Here is a 19,546-nt window from a genome sequence, read left to right on the forward strand (position 1 = left end):
TCACCGCGTATTAATGCGTTGGTCCAGTTCTTTATTAAAAGGAGAACCTTAATATCCCGTAGTTTCCATTAGGACCCCGCTTCCACAGGAGGGATCGACAATAGATGGCATGCAAGTTCTTTTCCCTAAGCACGTATGACTACATACGGAATACATGCCTACATTAGATTGACGAACGGGAACTAGTTACATATCTCTCCTTGTTATAGCTGTTACATGATGAATCAGATCCGTCATACTCATCCATCACCGATCCACTGCCTACGAGTCTTTTACTACTGGTCCTTGCTACGTTACTTTGTCTAGGCTTGTCCCATGCTACAAAAAGGATTGGGCCACTTTGCTACTACTGTTGCTACTGCTGTTACTCTGCTGCTGCTGCTACTGTTGTTCCTTGCTACTTTGATGTTACTTGTTACAAGACCCCTTTTTTGTCTCCGTTGTCGGGGAAGAATAGTTCCCCGTCCACGTGCAACCTACTATCGCCATTGATACAACAGTTAGGAATAGTCTGCCGTCAACAGATCTGTTTCTGACACCGTTGCTATCATACTACTTTGCTACTGAAACTTTGCTTGCAGACACTGATCTTTCAGGGTGGTTGAATCTAACAAACTCAGCTGCTAATACTTGAGAATATTCTTTCGCTTCCCCTTTGGCGAATCAACAAATTGGGGTCGAATACTCTACCCTCAAAAACTGTTGCGATCCCCTACACTTGTGGGTTATCAAGACTATTTTCTGGCGCCGTTGCCGGGGAAGCACTGCTATATGCTCTGAGTCACTTGGGATTGACGTCTGCTGATCACTATGAGGAATCCGAAAGATCTAAGAACTAAAATCTTGCCTTCCACTACAAGGAGAGGTAAGGAACTGCCATCTAGCTCTACACTTGATTCACCTTCAGTTTTGAGTAATTTTGCGACATCGCCTCCTCCTACAAATCTTGATAAGTCGCCTGTGCTTGATGATGCTACTTCTGCTGCCCATGATGCTTATGATGATGCTATGCTTGATACTATGCCTGATGACACTATGCTTGATACTATGCGTGATGATGCTATGCTTGATACTATGCCTGATGATGCTATGCCTGATACTGCTTTGCCACTAGGTGCATTCCTTGTTGCACAAATTGCTAGAGTTGCTGCTAGATGTGATGATACTTCTGAAACTGCTGATACTATTGAAGTAGAACATGCTACTATGCCTAAATTGCCTGTTATGCATGAGCGCTATGTTATGGAGGGAGAGATAGCCGAGGATTTTCTTGCGTGTAAGGATAGCTCTGATGTTGAGAAACTACTGCTCAAGTGGAAAGAAAATCTCTAAACGCTAGGATGAAATACGACCCAAAGTTTGCTACTTCGCCTATCTTTGTGACCGATAAGGATTATGAATTCTCGGTCGACCCTGAGTTAATCACTCTGGTCGAATTTGATCCTTTTCACGGTTATGAGTCTGAAACGGTTGTAGCCCATCTTACCAAACTGCATGATGTAGCCACCCTATTCACTAGTGAGGAAAAGGTCTGCCACTACCATATCCTCAAGATGTTTCCTTTCTCGCTAAAGGATGATGCTAAACTTGGTTCACTTCTCTTGCTCCTGGATGTGTGCGTAGCCCCCAGGATATGGTCTACTACTTCTCTGAAAAATATTTCCCTGCCCATAAGAAGCAAGCTGCCTTGCAGGAAATATACAACTTTGCTCAAGCTGAGGAAGACAGTCTCCCACAAGCTTGGGGGAGGCTCATCTAGCTACAGAATGCTTTGCCTGATAACCCTCTTGAGAAGAATGAAATACTTGATATCTTCTATAATGGAATTATCGATGCTTCCAAAGACCACCTAGATAGTTGTGCTGGTTGTGTTTTTAGGGAACGGACTGTAGAACAAGCTGAGATTCTACTAAATAACATCTTGTGCAATGAGAATGCTTGGACTATTCCCGAACCACCTCCTAAGACAACTCCGAAGGAAAGAGGTAATCTATTCCTCAGTCCTCAAGACATGCAAGAAGCCAAGAAATCTATGCGAGAGAAAGGCATTAAATATGAAGATGTCAAAAATCTACCACCTATCGAAGAGATCCATGGTCTTGATAACCCGATACAGGTATTAGAAGTAAATTCTCTGCGTAGGTTTGATGAGAGTGATATTCCTTTTGATAAACCTGCTAGCTTATGCCTGTATGAATTTGATAACTTTGTTGCCAAACAACAGAGTTTCAATGATTATGTTAGCAGACAATTGGAACATAATGCTCGTATGCTTAGTCATTTAAGTGCTTGTGTGGACAGAAATGTCAATGATCTTAAGCTTCTGAGTAAACATGCCTCTATGGTTACCACTCAGGTAGAACATGTACTTAAAGCTCAGAATGTCTTGCTCAACGAGTTGAATGACAATTCCGTCAGAGTCGTTACTAGAGGTGGTAGAATGACCCAGGAACTTTTGTATCCTGAGGGTCTTCCGAAGAGAATTGAACAAGATTCTCAAGGAGTTAGCACTGATGCACCTAGTCATCCTAGAAAGAAGAAGAAATATGATAGGAACGTGCACGCTAGCAACCCTGTTGCTGCTACACCTGAGAGTCCAAACGATGCCTCTATCTCTGATGTTGAAACACAATCTGGTGATGAACATGAGCCTAATGATAATATCAATAATGATGTTCATGTTGATGCTCAACCTAGCAATGATAAGGATGTGGAGATTGAACCTGTTGATCTTGATAACCCACAGCCTAAGAATAGAAGATACAATAAGAATGACTTCATTGCTAGGAAGCATGGTAAAGAAAGGGAGCCATGGGTTCAGAAACCCATGCACTTTCCTCCCAAACCATCCAAGAAAAAGGATGATGAGGATTTTGAGCAATTCGTTGCAATGATTAGACCTGTCTTTCTTCAAATGCGTTTGACAGATATGCTCAAAATGTCTTTGTATGCTAAGTACATGAAAGATATTGTGACTAATAAGAGGAGGATACCTGAGGTTGAGATTTCCACCATGCTTGCTAATTATACCTTCAAGGGTGGAACTCCTAAGAAACTAGGTGATCCTGGTGTGCCCCCTATACCTTGCTCCATTAAAGGTAACTACGTTAGAACTGCGTTATGCGACCTTGGAGCTGGTGTTAGTGTTATGCCTCTCTCTCTCTTTATCATAGACTTGAACTGGATAAGTTTACACCCACTGAAATCTCCCTGTAAATGGCCGACAAATCAACTGCTTTCCCTATCGGCATTTGCAAGGATGTGCCTATTGTGGTTGCTAACGTCACCATCTTAACAGACTTTGTTATCTTGGATATTCCTGAGGACGATGCCATGACAGTCATCCTCGGAAGACCCTTTTTAAACACTGCAGGGGCTGTTATAGAATGCAACAAAGGCAATGTCACTTTCCATGTCAACGGTAATGAGCATACAGTGCACTTTCCGAAGAAACAATATCGAGTACATTGCATCAATGCTATCAAAAAAAACTTCATGGATTCTTATTGGGAGCTTTGAATGCCCTATACCTCGTGTCAAGATGAAGTATGATTTGCTTGTTGGGGAATACATATCCCCTTTGAGGTGACCTAGTGACTATTCAAAAATTGTCCGTTCTCTTTTGCGATTCAAAAAGGTTTGTCGAGGAGGCTTGATCAACCTCACTGACGGATTTCTTTCGATGACCATGAGATGGATGAATCGAGGAGTCAGAAACCTCTGCTACAAGCTTTCACCTTCGGTTGCTTAGAAGAAAAATGATATGTTTAGTTTAGTTTTCCTTGTTTTCTGTTTTAGCGTCCCGTAGAAAAGTACTCCGAAAATAAAAGTTCTTCGAACGTCCTGAAAATCAAGTATGATTTTTTCTGGAATTTTTGAAATATTCTGAGACAAAGAGCTTGTGTGGGGGGCACACCAGTGGGCCACAAGCCCTAGGGGCACGTGCACCCCCCTGGCCGCGCCACCTAGGCTTGTGGGGAACAAAGGCACCCCTCCACTCATTCTTGCTCTTATCTCCTTCTCCTACCTCCAAAAAAATCGTTTCGCAGCTCAAACCCGTGTTCTTGCTCCTCTTGCTGGGATTTTTGATCTCTTTGCTCAAATCACTATTCTTCGAACTATTTTGGGGAAATTACTCCTTGGTAAGTGACTCCTCCATTGGTCCAATTAGTTTTTGCTCTAGTGCCTTATGCTCCGCGTATTTTTGCTGCCTTGGTGACCATGTTCTTGAGCTTTGCATGCTGATTTTAGATGGTCCCAAGTAGTTTGATGCGTAATATGGGCTCTAGGCACTTGTTGGAGTAGTTGCTACGAGTTTCATTGAGCCTTGTTCACTTTTCCTTAGAATCACTAAAAAATTCAAAAAAATTCAGAGATAGAAAAGGGAAAAGATGAGGAGGTTCTTGAGAGGCTCTTCAAGCCGTCACCCCAAGGATGATGGGAGTGAGAAGAAGCCCAAGTATCAGGTCCCTCGAGTCGCAGAAGTTCGAGCGAGCGAGTGGCCAAGCAACGTGTTCTTACGCGCCGCTGGAATTTATGAGGACTTTTATCACTTGGTGGAAAACGCATGCCTTACCACCTTCGTTGAAGATAAGTGTCCGCAATACCTCCTCCTCACTAATATCTTCGTACAAAGATTTAACTTCTATCCGAGGAAGAATCCTCCTATGGTTGAGTTCAAACTTTATGATATCCCCCAGCGCATGTCACTTCAGGATTTTTGCAATGTTTGCAAACTACCGTATGTTGGGGATATTCATGAACCTCGTCCACGGGACTTGGAAGCTTTCATCGGTACAATTGTTGTAGGAGAGGAGAGAGGAGTGTCATGCGCTAGAGCTGCTAGCATTCGTTTTCCCGTGCTTCGGTACTTCTCATTATTTGTGGGAAAATGTTTGATTGGTCGTGGGAAAGCTAGGTCCCTTAGTTCCCCATATCTTGCGGTCTTGCGCGAAGCCCTTTATAACGATAAAACTTATAGCTTGGGCGCCATAGTAGCTCAATGGTTGAACCTTAACCGTTCTAAAGGTGTTGTCTATGGAGGTATCTATGCTACTCGTCTTGCCAAACACTTTGAGATACCCATTAGACTGGAGGAAGAAAAAGAGGTTCTTCTTCCCGAGAGATATCTAGATTACGATAGAATGGTTCGCCATGACTTTCTTGATAGAGATATAAATAGAAGGATGATTTATAACCTGGTGTTTAGTCAGGGTACTCGTGGGACTATTACTTTGCCTGCTCCTTCTTTGTTCAATCTTCATGCAGGCAGGTACATTATTATGACCTCGGACATCTACGCATATTGGGGCGTTGCCCAACCACAGGTGCCCATGCCCGAGCCACCAGTCCAGTATGAGACACGAGTTTATCACTGGGAGCCAGAGGAGCTCACATAGCAGTGGCATCCTCAGTCCACTCTGGAGTATCCCAGAGCTGGTTATTTCCCTCCATGGGAGTAGACCAACTTAGGCCAAAAGCCTATGCTTGGGGGAGTACGTGTTTCTCACGACTTTACATTCTTGCTTATGCTTTCACTTTGTTAGCCGGTGTTCACACTTTGCCACTGTATCATCCATGCTAGTTTATTTTCTTTTTCTCGTTTTCTTTTCGTGTGTTTGTCTAGTTTGAAAACAAACAAAAAGATTTTCTTTTCTTCTTTTGCTTGTTGGGAGCTTCCCCGTGTAATTAGTTTTCTTTTTCTTTGGGTCAAGGTAGAAGATATTGGTTACAATCTTTAGTGGCTCCAACGTATCTACTTTTCCGAACTCTTTTGCCCTTGTTTTGGACTCTAATTTGCATGATTTGAATGGAACTAACCCGGACTAACGCTGTTTTCAGCAGAATTGCCATGGTGTTGTTTTTGTGCAGAAATAAAAGTTCTCGGAATGTCCTGAAAATTTACGGAGAATTTTTCTGGAATAAAAGAAAAATACATGCGCAAAGATCCATCGGAGGGGGCGTTCCAGTGGTCCACAAGCCCGTGGGCCGCGGCCACCCCCTAGGCCGGGCCGTGAGGGCTTGTGGGGCCCACATGGCACCACCGCCCCCAAACTCAGCTCTATTTATTCCGTCTCGCCCGTTAAAAAATAAGAGAGAAGGTTTCATCACGTTTTACGATACGGAGGCGCCGCCACCTCCTGTTCTTCATCTGGAGGGCAGATCTGGAGTCCGTTCGGGGCTCCGGAGAGGGGAAATCGTCGCCATCGTCATCATCAACCTTCCTCCATCGACAATTCCATGATGCTCTTCACTGTTCGTGAGTATTCTCATCGTAGGCTTGCTGGACGGTGATGAGTTGGATGAGATCTATCATGTAATCGAGTAAGCTTTAACGGGGATTGATCCCTAGTATCCACTATGTTCTAGATTGATGTTGCTACTACTTGGCTATGCTTAGTGCTTGTCACTAGGGCCCGAGTGCCATGATTTCAGATCTGAACCTATTATGTTGTCGCCAATATATGTGTGTTTTTGATCCTATCTTGCAAGTTGTAGTCACCTACTATGTGTTATGACCCGGCAACCCCGGAGTGACAATAGCCGGAACCACTCCCGAAGATGACCATAGTATGAGGATTTCATGTATTCACCACGTGTTAATGCGTTGGTCCGGTTCTTTATTAAAAGGAGAACCTTAATATCATGTAGTTTCCATTAGGACCCCACTGCCACAGGAGGGATGTACAATAGATGGCATGCAAGTTCTTTTCCCTAAGCACGTATGACTACATACGGAATACATGCCTACATTAGATTGACGAACGGGAACTAGTTACATATATCTCCGTGTTATAGCTGCTACATGATGAATCACATCCGTCATGCTCATCCATCACCGATCAACTGCCTACGAGTCTTTTACTACTGGTCCTTGCTACGTTACTTTGTCTAGGCTTGTCCCTTACTACAAAAGGGATTGGGCCACTTTGCTACTACTGTTGCTACTGTTGTTACTCTGCTGTTGCTGCTACTGCTATTCCTTGCTACTTTGCTGTTACTTGTTACAAGACCCCTTTTTCATCTCCGTTTCCAGGGAAGAATAGTTCCCCGTCCACGTGCAACCTACTGGCGCTATTGATACAACAGTTAGGAATAGTGTGCCGTCAACAGATCTGTTTCTGACACCGTTGCTATCATACTACTTTGCTACTGATACTTTGCTTGCAGACACTAATCTTTCAGGTGTGGTTGAATCTGACAAACCCAACTGCTAATACTTGAGAATATTCTTTCGCTTCCCCTTTGGCGAATCAACAAATTTGGGTTGAATACTCTACCCTCGAAAACTGTTGCGATCCCCTACACTTGTGGGTTATCAAACACATCAAGGTATTTTTTTGGTGTTTGATAGTATAGATGTGAAAATAAAATTGAAAATAAATTGAAAACGCGGATAGCAAAATAGATCTTGCAAATAGATGATAGAAAATAGACCTGGGGGCCGTAGGTTTCATTAGTGGCTTGTCTCGAGAAAATAGCATAAACAAATTACTATTGGGCAATTGATAGAAGAGCGAATAATTATGATGATATCCAAGACAATGATCATATATATAGGCATCACGTCCAAGACAAGTGGACCGACAACTACCTGCATCTACTATTATTACTCCACACATTAACCGCTATCCATCATGCATCTATTTTATTAAGTTCATGGAGAAACAGAGTAATGCTTTAAGAACGATGACATGATGTAGACAAGATCTACTCATGTAAGAATAGACCCCGACATTTTCACCTTAATAGAAACGATACATGTGTGTCATGTCTCCTTCTGTCTCTGAGATTGAGCACCACAAGATCGAACGTCTCACCAAGCACCTATTACCATTGCAAGATAAAATATCAAGTTGGACAAACAAAACCCAAATATCGGAGAAGAAATATCAGGTTATAATAATCAAGTATTAATATAGTTTCATATATTAGATTATAAACTCACAGTTCATCGGATCCCAACAAACACACCGCAAAAGAAATAGTTACATCAAATAGATCTCCAAGAGACCATTGTATTGAGAAGCAAAACAAGAGATAAATCTATCTAGATACTGCCTACGGACCCATAGGTCTGATATAAATACTCACGCATCATCGGAGGAGCACCAATGAGGATGATGAACCCCTTCACGATCGTGCTCCCCTCAGGCAAGGTGTCGGATTAGATTAGATCTCATGGCTTTTGGAACTTGCAGCGGCTGAAATGATTTTTCGTCCACTCCCCTAGGGTATCTGTAATATATGGGTATTTATGGAGTCAAGAGGGGGTGGAGGAGGCGTCCGAGGCCCCCACTACCCATCGTGGCACACCCTAGGCCTAGGGTGCACCATGGTACCTAGTGGGCCACCTGGGCCTCCCCTGGTGAGCTTCCTTGGTTCTCTCGTTTCCTTCTCGTCCAAAAGGATACCCTAATAATTTCGTGGCATTTGGACTTCATCTCATATTAATTTTTTGTGAAGGAAAAAAACAAGCAAAAAATAGCAATTGGCACTGGGCACTATGTGAATAGGTTAGTCCAAAAAAATGATATGAAGTTGCTACAAAATGATTGCAAAAACATCCAAGAATGATAATATAACAGCATGGAACAATCAAAAATAATAGATACATTGGAGACATACCAGTGGGGTTACCACTTTTATATAAAGTTATCAATGTGCTCACATCTTAAGAGATGTTTTGACTCAAGTCTTAGAGTAAAGCTCCCCCTTGATATGGCATCCCCCCTAAGAGGGATACACTAACCTTGGGTTTTGTCGTAGAAGACTTCATGTAGGTGTAGTAGTGCTGGATGCTCATTGTTGATGAAAATCATATGGAGTTGGACGCAATCCTTAGTGTTTCATACTCTTCTCACCTACATGGGTTAGTCCCACACAAGGAACAAATACAAGGATATCTATGGACATGGAGTGAAGTACATATGAGATGATGTCCATTGATACATTAATTACATTGTCCCTTGCTTACCTTTGAGGGAATGTGTCACTCCTTGAACTAATGCACAGGGTAGGAGTTGATTGCAAATAGTTCTTGCCAAAATGAATAAGAGTGATTTTTTTGGCGGAGTCACCCCTTAAGAACCTCTCTAGTTCTTGTTCTTCACTAGTATAAAACATGGCTTTGGTTCTGGCCACATCACAACATCAGTCCCGATCTTATTACGAACTGGGACTAATGTGAGCATCAATCCCGGTTCGAGCGGCTAGGACGTCGGCCAGGCCTTGGCAGGCATGAGTCCCGGTTCGATTGGGACCTTTAGTCCCGGTTCCACACACCAATCATGACTAAAGGGCCTCGCTCCTGGCGCAACCCCTTTAGTCCTGGTTGGTGTCTCCAACCGAGACTAAAGGTATGTCTTCAATCCCGGTTTTAGACACCAACCGGATTTTAATAAGATGTCTATATATATACCCCTGCACCCCTCTCCTCTGTTTTTTGGCCGTAGAAGGTGGGATATGTCTTTGCTGCTCTATTCTGCCTTCCTATGCACATGAGGTGTTCGATGAAATGCCCAACCCACACTTAAGCTTTCTCGTGTATTCTTCCTCCAAGCTCCATTTTCCCAAATATTTTCTAGATTTGGTAGTGCACCAACTATCCAAGTGTTCTAAAAGATTAGCAACTTCATCTACTTGCAATTTTGATCGCATTTGTTGTTGCATTTAAATGTTTTACATAGTTGTATGTTATTTTATGAGAATGTATGAAGTTTATGTATTTATTTTTGCAGTAATAACTATTGTACTTTGGTTTTGATGTGATGATGAACTTGTATTAATTTGGTCATTTCCCTATTAATGATGTTTCGTGATGGTATTTGATATACTTAATTACATAATGCAGATCAACCAACAATGGATGTACGGTGACCGACGCACTTCGGAGTACATTACGGGCCTACATAATATACTTAATGTGGCTGAGGAAAACAAGGAGAATGGTTTTATGTACTGTTCATGTGCTGTCTATGAGAATATGAGGATTACACCTCCTCGAAAATCCTTCACTCCCACCTGTTTAAGAATAGTTTCATGCCCCACTATAATTGTTGGACCAAGCACGGAGAAAGAGGGGTTATGATGGAAGACAATGAAGAAGAAGAGGACGATGACAACTATCTGGATTCTATGTTCCCTGAATACAGTGATACTTGAACATGGGAAGATGAAGATCAAGAGGCACCAGATGTGCCTATTGATGATGATCTTTGCCAGGTCATTGTTGATGCACACACAGAATGTGAAAGTGAAAGGGAGAAGTTGAAGTTCGATCGCATGTTAGAGGTTCACAAAAAAGGGTTGTAACCAAATTGCAAAGATGGCAACACAAATCTTGGTACCACAGTGGAATTGGTACAATGGAAGGCACATAATTGTTGATAACCCAAAGTTATATGGGATCATGATAGTTTTCGAGGGTAGAGTATTCAGCCTAAATTTATATATTCAACACAAGGGGAGCCAAAGATTATTTCCATGTATTAACAGCTGAGTTGTCAATTCAACCACACCTGCAGATTTAATATTTGCAGCAAAGTGATCAGTAGAATAATAATATGATAGTTTTGATAGTAGTGGTAACATTAGTAGTCGTAACGGTAACAGTAGCAGCAGTAATGTTAATAGTGGTAGGAGTTTTGTAGCAGTTGTAGCAATAGTAGAAACAGTATTAACCTAGCAAGCACGATATGTGGAAAACTCGTAGGCACTCGATAAGTGATATTGCTGGATAATATCCATCATATAATAGTCAGAACATAGGGCGACACATAACTAGCTCCAGATCATCGATATAATGTAGGCATGTATTCCGTAAATAGTCACACATGCTTATGGAGCAGAAATTGCATGACATATTTTGTCCTACCCTCCCGTGGCAGCAGCGTCCATAAGGAAACTAAGGGATATTAAGTCCTCCTTTAATAGAGAACCAAAACAAAGCATTAACACATATTGAATACATGAACTCCTCATACTACGGTAATCACCGGCAAGAATCCCACTTATTGTCACTTTGGGGTATGTGGATCCTAACACGTAGTAGGTGCATATAACTTGCAAGATCAGATCGAGAACATAGATCTAATGGTGAAAACATAAATGGTTCAGATATGAAATCATGGCACTCGGGCCCTAGTGACAAGCATTAAGCATAGCAAAGTCATAGCAACATCTATCTCCGAACATAGTGGATACTAGGGATCAAGACCTAACAAAACTAACTTGATTACATGATGAATTTCATCCAGCTCTTCACCGGCCAGCAAGCCTACGAAGGGATTACTTACTCCCGGTGGAGAGCATCATGGAATTGGCAATGGAGGAGGGTTGGTGATGATGAACACCGAAGATTCCCCTCTGTGGAGCCCCAAACGGACTCAAGTTGAGGCCTCCCAATGAAGAACATGAGGTGGCGGTGGTCTGTATCGAGAAACGCGATGAAACTTCCTCCTTGATATTTTCTTTCAAAATAGGATTTTTATAGCGCTGGAATTAGGGTCAGTGGAAACACGTGGGCCCCACTAAACACCAAGCTGCGCTAGGGGCCCTGGTGTGCCGTGATGTCTACTAGGCGCTAGTAGTCTCCCCTGTGGTGGGTCTTGGTTCCAGTATTTTTCATTTATTCCTGAAAAATCTCCAAAAAGTTTCGTCAGATTCCGAGAACTTCTATTTCTGCACAAAAACAACATCATGGTAGTTGTGATGAAAACAACGTTAGTCCGGGTTAGTTTCATTCAAATCATGAAAATTAGAGTCCTAAAGAAGAGCAAAAGCATTAGGAAAAGTAGATACAATGGAGACTTATCAACTCCCCCAAGCTTAACCCATTCCTTGTCCTCAAGCAATTCAGTTGACAAACTGAAAGTGATAAAGAAAACCTTTTATGAACTCTTGTGTTCTAGTTTACATATACATGCTTAGAGGGAAACCATGTTTTCAACATATATCACAACTAATCATATCAACGATAACCCTTAGAAACTATATTAGCTGATATCAATGTCATAATCAACTAGCAAGCAATAATAAGATAACTCAAGCACCAACACTTGGTCAAAACAATCAAGATATAATATGACAACAATGGTATCTCTCTTGCCCTTTCTGACACTGCAAAACATAAATGCACAGCACATCCAAAGTTCAAGTGGTGACTAGACATTGTAATTCATGGCAATAGAGATACAGTCATGCAGCAAACAACGGCTAACTAGACACAAAGCGTGAGGATGACAACAGTGCTCTCGGGCCTGGTGCTTACTTGAGAAGGTGATGATTCAAAGTAAAAAATAAAATAAAATGAAAGTAAATAGAAAGTCCCTTCACAATGGGAATCAGGGATATGCAGTGGTGCCACAGCTCATAGCGAAAATAAGGTAAATAAGTTTGGGAGGTGCACCCTTCGTGTCAACATTACGACCAAGAGTTATCGATATCTTCCATGCTAAACAAATTAGCGGTGGTTCCCAGGCGGTAAAAGTAAAGGTTTACTCCCCCTCCACCAACAAACACACTCCACGGCTAGCCGAATCCACACATGTCGTCCATACCAACAACAGTCTAGGCGGAGTTTTGTTTAATTATTTGAGATTTATGATTTAGGGATTGGGAGTCCCTTTTTACCAGCCCCTCTCATGCAAGGACGAGTCAATAAACACCCATCATGATAATAACCCACTTAGCATGGAAGATACTAACCGCCTCGTGTTGCTCCATGAGCGGTCCAGGCACACAAAACAGAAGTTCATTTGAAATATTAGAGGTGGCACAAGAAAATTTAATTGGAACGGAAGTGTAATACCGCATATAGGTAGGTATAGTGGACTCATCTGGAATAACTTTGAATCAAGGATTTTGATGCACAAGCAGTATTCCCTCTTAATACAGGCGAAGGCTAGCAAATATGTTGGGAAGCGATCGGCTAGAGAGCAAAGACGGTCATGAAAATGCTTTATGAATAATTATCATTGCATACTATCATGAGTAGGATATAAACATGTGGTTATGTTGGTTTTGATTCAACTACATGCATGAACATGTGCCAAGTCAAGCCACTCAAACATTCAGACGAGGATACCATATCATGATACTACATCACAACCATTTTAATGCATGTTGACATCCAAGATAAATCATTATCCACTCCTAGCTACTTAAGCATGGCATGAACAACTATAATCTCTAACTATCATTGCAAACATGTTTGGTCCTAATATGTCGAATCATTGATATTGGTCTAAACATATTTACAAAAACAAGTTGAGTTCATACTGAGTTCTCTTTGCCTCAGTCACTTCATCAAATATCGTCATTATTGCCTTGCATTTGCACGACCGAATGATATGAAAATAATAATAGTGCAAAAGTGCCATGGACAAAGCTGGAATTTGCAACATTTTATTCAAAAGGAGAAGACAAAGTAATATGGGCTCTTTATTAGATCAGTAACAATGCATATGAGAGCCACTCAATATTTTCATCATGGTCTTACCCTTGGGTACAATTCAAAAAAGGGAAGACAAATTCACAGAAACACACTAAAATATTTTTGGAGTTTTTAGTTTCTCAAGAAGAAAGAAAATTAACGAAGGGAAAGTAAAATGAGAAAAACTATTTACACGGGAGACTTCCCAACAAGTAAAAGAAGAAAGGAGAAATATTTTTGGTTTTCTTTTAATACTACAAATAAATTACGCTAGAAAGAAAAACCGAAAAAGTGAGATGTATTTTTAGATTTTCTGCAAAAAAATTCAAACACACAAGAAGAAGGCAAGAAATTAAATCTTAACATGGATAATACAGTGAAACAGTGTGAACACCGACAACTAGAATATGCATGCATGAATGTAAAGTCTGTGGAAAATCGCACTCCCCCAAGCTTAGGCTTTTGGCCTAGCTTGGTAATTCACACCCGTAGTAGCTGTCCGGCCTCATTTCGAAGTGTTCGGGTGGCAGCACCAAAGAGTCCCACTCCTACGGCTCCTGCTCAACCGTTGTGTGGGCGTTCACGTAAGCAATAATGCCATCGGGCATGATCCTATATCTGTTCCTGGCAATAGAATAAAACAAAGTTGGTGCAGGCAACGGGATAATATCTCGGGCAACCTCACTAAAAACTAAGTTATATGCAAGGTTATGCAAGGAATCATCACTTTCAATAAACTGGTGATCAACCATAGACTGGCGATCTTGATAAGCTTGTGGTAAAAGATAGTCATCATGACGAAAAGGGATGTTAAAGCATTTCACTAAGCGAGTAGCATAAATACCACCATGGATTTTCCCCTTAGATCTGTTATTTTGTAAATGTCGAGCAATAATATCTCCAGAATTAAAGATGTGATCATTATGGAGTGCTCAGCACAAAATGGCAAGGTTATGGACGCTAAGGATACTACCCTCCCCCCTAGTAGTTAAACACTTCATGATAAATAAAGAAAAGTAGTGCACTGAAGGAAACTGCAGACTCAGGGTTGTGGCTATCGACACGCCTCTCGTCTCACCGACCGTTAAGTTGACCAGGAAATCCTCAAACTCAACTGGTTTGGATTCTCTTAACTCTTCGTAAGAGGGAATTAAACATATCTCACAAATTTTAGTAAGCGGTATTTGGCGGGTTTCAACATATAGTTTAAACCGGAGTGACATTGGATCATGCCTATTTAGAAAATATAAATTTTGAACAAAGGAATTAGTGAGGGTATGATATTGGTCACACTCATATGTGATGTAGTTGGTCAACCCAGCATTTTCCAAGAACTGCGTAAACTCATGATGGAATCCAGCTTGTTCCATGAAAGGAGTGTGTGGCCATTCACATGGCCGAACCTCCATCAATCGTGGGGTGGTGATTCCAGCAGCAGACGATTCACCAAGAACCCCCTTGGCATTCTTCTTAGATGAGCTCCTCGTGAAGAGATTTATTTTTCCAAGAACCAATTTCTGATAATTTTTGGGTCACAAACTAACGTTAACAAAACTTCACAAGAATGATAGCAAGTACTCATATGAGTGCCTAGAGGCCAAAACAAGCATTCAAACTACTTGGAAATTCAAGAATTCAACATGTAGGCTCATCTAAAGCATCACTTAGAGTAGCTAATTACTTGTAAGATAAACCACTAAAGCAAAAACTAATTGGAGGAGTGGGGGAGTTACATACCAAGAAGCAATCCCCAAAAATAGTTTTAGAAATGGAGTTTCGAGCAAACTGATAGAAATCCATGGGTTTGAGCACAAGAACACGGGAGAGAGAGGTGCATGGATTTTTTTCCGAAGGTAGGTGACGAAGTGAGCTGAAGGAATAAGTGAGGGGACCCCCGAGGGGCGCACTAGATACATGGCCTCGCTAGAGGGGCTGGCGCGGTCTAGTGTCTACTGGCCACCGCAGACACCCCCTGCGGTGTTTTCAGTTCCAGATATTCTCAAATATTCAGAAACAATTGTGTGAAAATTTCAGGTGATTTTGTGAACTTTTATTTTTGGGCACTTTTTATTGCACGGAAAAATCACAAAACAAGATAATCATGACTTTTTACTGTAATGAAATAAAAATAATAGTAAAAGTAAAATGGATACATAGAGTTGTGCAACTGAATTCATCGACCTCATTCTTCTCGAAAACGATTCATTAACAAGGTTGATCAAGTCTTATTAACAACCACTTCCAATTAGCATGATCCCGAAGAATTTTCGTAAAATACTAAGTTACCTCAATGGGGATGTGCAAATCCCCAACAATAAGTATCTCATATATTTTTTGGGAGTAGATAGAGGTAGTTGAAAATTTTAATTGTTGGTAGTTGGAGATTTTTCAATAACAATAACACCATTCACTTGAAATTATTTCCACGGAAAATGCACTGTATGTTCTTGACCATTGACATGAAAAGTGACATTTCTTTTGTTGCAATCAATAACAACCCTGTAGTATTCAAGAAAGGTCTACTAAGGGTAATCGACATGTTGTCGTCCTCGGGCATATAAACTATAACAAAGTCTGTCAAGATAGTAACATTTGCAACCACAACGGGTACATCCTCACAAATAGCAATAGATATGGTAGTTGATTTGTCAACTATTTGCATTGAAATTTCAGTAGGTGTGATTTTATTCAAGTCAAGTCTTTTGTGTAAAGAGAAAGGCAACACTAACACCAACTCCTAGATCACATAAATTAGTTTTCACATAGTTACTTTTGATGGAACATGGTATAGTTGGTATTCCTGGATCTCCTAGTTTTTAGGTACTCCATCATTAAAAATATAATTATCAAGCAAGGTAGAGATTTCAGCTTTAGGTATTTTTATTTTATTAGTGACGATGACTTTCATGTACTTAGCACAAGGGGCCATATTTAAAAGATTAGTTAAATGAGTACGCAAAAAGATTGGCCTAAGCATTTCAGCAAAGCGTTCAAATTCTTCATCATCTTTTTTCTTAGTTGGTTTTAGTGCATAAGGCATGGGGTTTTGAATCCATGTCTCTATTTATTTGCCATGCTTTCTAGCAATAAAATCTCTATTATCGTAACGTTTATTCTTAGGTTGTGGGTTATCAAGATCAACACAACGTTATATCTCAACATCTTATCTGGTTCTTTATCATTGTGAAGTTGAGCATCATCATTATCATTTTCGTTATCACTAGGTGAATGCTCACTATGAGATTGAGTTTCAGCATCACAGATACAGATAACATTAGCATTTGGGTAAGGTCTTTCTACTTCAAGTACACTAGAAGTTGCAAGATCCTATCTTTTTCTTTTTCTTCCTAGAAGGACTAGGTGCATAAACATTAATTGTTTGTGAATTTGTTAAGTTCTTTTAGGATGGACTTCTGGATATAGTGGATCTTGAGTCATTGTTCCTGCTCTAGTTATTACTCTAACAACATGATCATTCATACTATTAGTCATTTCATGAAGTAACCACTTTGAGATTTATCAACTTGTTCTAGTTGGGTTTAAACCATAGAAGCAGGTTTACCTACACCTCTTACATCATTGGTGATTCTAAATAACAAGTCACTTAAGCGAGCAATCATATTAGAGTTTTGTTTCAATTCTTTCATAACATAGGAGTTGAAATGATCTTGAATTATAATATAATTATCAAACTTATATAAGAATTGACTAGTATGTTTATTGTAAGGGATGTCATCTGCATCAAACTTTAGAAGAGAATTTACCTCCACCACCTGTGGAGGTGTTTTGAGACCATGGATTTCTTCGATAGGTCATAAATTCTTAACATCTTCAGCTATAATGCCCTTTTCCTTCATACATTTATTTGCCTCTTGCATAGTTTCAGGACTAAGGTATAAGATACCTATCTTGTTTGGAGTAGGCTGAGGCTGTGGTTTAGGAAGTGTTCAGTCATCATAATTCTTCAATATATTAGTTAATAATTCCTCAGCTTGTTCGACAGTTCGTTCCCTGAAAACACAAGCAGCAAAACTATCTAGGTGGTCCCTAGAAGCATCACTTAGTCCATTATAAAATATATCAAATATTTAATTTTTCTTAAGAGGATGATCAGGAACTTAAATATGTAGATGGTCCCTAGAAGCATCTGAAGTAACTAGAGAATCCTCCCCCAAGCTTGTGGGAGACGCTCTTCTTCAATTTGCACAAACTTAAATATTTCCTGTAAGGCAGCTTGTTTCTTATGACCTGGAAAATATTTTTCAGAGAAGTAGTAAATCATAACTTATAAGACAAGTTGTTTCTTGTGTACCAAATCTTAGCATCACCCTTTAATGAGAATGGAAATAATTTGAGAATATAGTAGTAGCGAATTTTCTCATCATTAGTAAATAGGGTGGCTATATCATTTAGCTTAGTGGGATGGGCCACAACAGTTTCATTTTCATATCCATGAAAAGGATCAGATTCAACAAGAGTAATTATCTCTAGTTCAACAAAGAAGTCATAATCTTTATTGGTAACAAAGATAGGCGATGTAGGAAACTTAGGATCATATTTCATTCTAGCATTCAAGGATTTTTCTTTCAACTTGCATAGTAGTTTCTTAAGATCTTCTCTATCCTTACAAGCAAGAAAGTCTCTAGAAATTTCTTCATCCATAACATAACCTTCACGTATTTCAGGCATTTTAGTTCTAGGATAATCACGTCTAAAAGGTATTTCAATATTTTTAGTAGCAAAGACTTCATCAATTTCACCATGCTCAATTTCTTTAGCTCTAGCAAGTTGTTCATCAAGAAATTCACTTAGTGGCACACTACCATCAAGCAAGGTACTATCATCATCATAAGCATCGTTCATAGTAGAGATAGCATCATCAATAACTTGCGACATATGAGGACTAATACAATGTGGTGGTGGTGTTGCAAGTCTATTCAAAACAGAGGGTGAATCAAGTGCAGAACTAGATGGCACTACCTTACCTCCCCTCATCTTAGAGGGAACAATCTTGGTTCTTGTATCTTTCAGATTCTTCATAGTATTCAAAAAATAGTATCCTAAGTGACTCAGAAAATATAGCTATGCTCCCCGGCAACGGCGCCAGAAAACGTTCTTGATAACCCACAAGTATATGGGATTGCGATAGTTTCGAGGGTGGAGTATTCAACCCAAATTTATAGATTGGACACAAGGGTAACCAAAGAATATTTGTAGGTATTAGCAGCTGAGTTGTCAATTCAACCGCACTTGGAGATTTAGTATCTGCAACACAGTGATTAGAAGCACAGTAATATGATAGTTTTGATAGTAGTGGTAAGAGAAGCAGCACTAACGGTAATAGTAGCAGCAGTAACGTAACAGTGATAGCAGTTTTGTAGCAGTTGTAACAGTAGTAGCAATAGTAGTAACCTTGCAAGCACAATATGTGGAAATCTCATAGGCAGTGGATCAATGATGCTGCTGGATAATATTCATCATATAACAATCACAACATAGGGCGACATAGAACTGTCTCCGGTTCATCGATATAATGTAGGCATGTATTCCATAAATAGTCATACATGCTTATGGAAAGGAACTTGTATGACATCTTTTGTCCTACCCTCCCGTGGCAGCGGGGTCCATAAGTGAACTAAGGGATATTAAGGTCTCCTTTTAATAGAGAACTGGAACAAAGCATTAACACATAGTGAATACATGAACTCCTCATAATATGGTAATCACCGGAAAGAATCCCAATTGTTTTCACTTTGAGGTATGCGGATCCTAACAGGTAGTAGGTGCATATAACTTGCTAGATCGGATCGCTAATATAGATATAATGGTGCAAACATAAATGGTCCAGATCATAAATCATTGCACTCGGGCCCTAGTGACAAGCATTAAGCATAACAAAGTCATAGCAACATCTATCTCCGAAAATAGTGGATACTAGGGATCAAGCCCTAACAAAACTAACTCGGTTACATGATGAATCTCACCCAACTCTTCACCGACCAGCAAGCCTACGAGAGGATTACTCACACCCGGTGGAGAGCATCATGGAATTGGCGATGGAGGAGGGTTGGTGATGACAAAGACCGAAGATTCCCCTCTCCGGAGCCCCAA

The sequence above is a fragment of the Hordeum vulgare genome, chromosome 3H, assembly GCF_904849725.1.
Source record: "Hordeum vulgare subsp. vulgare chromosome 3H, MorexV3_pseudomolecules_assembly, whole genome shotgun sequence".
NCBI classification, from domain to species: domain Eukaryota; kingdom Viridiplantae; phylum Streptophyta; class Magnoliopsida; order Poales; family Poaceae; genus Hordeum; species Hordeum vulgare.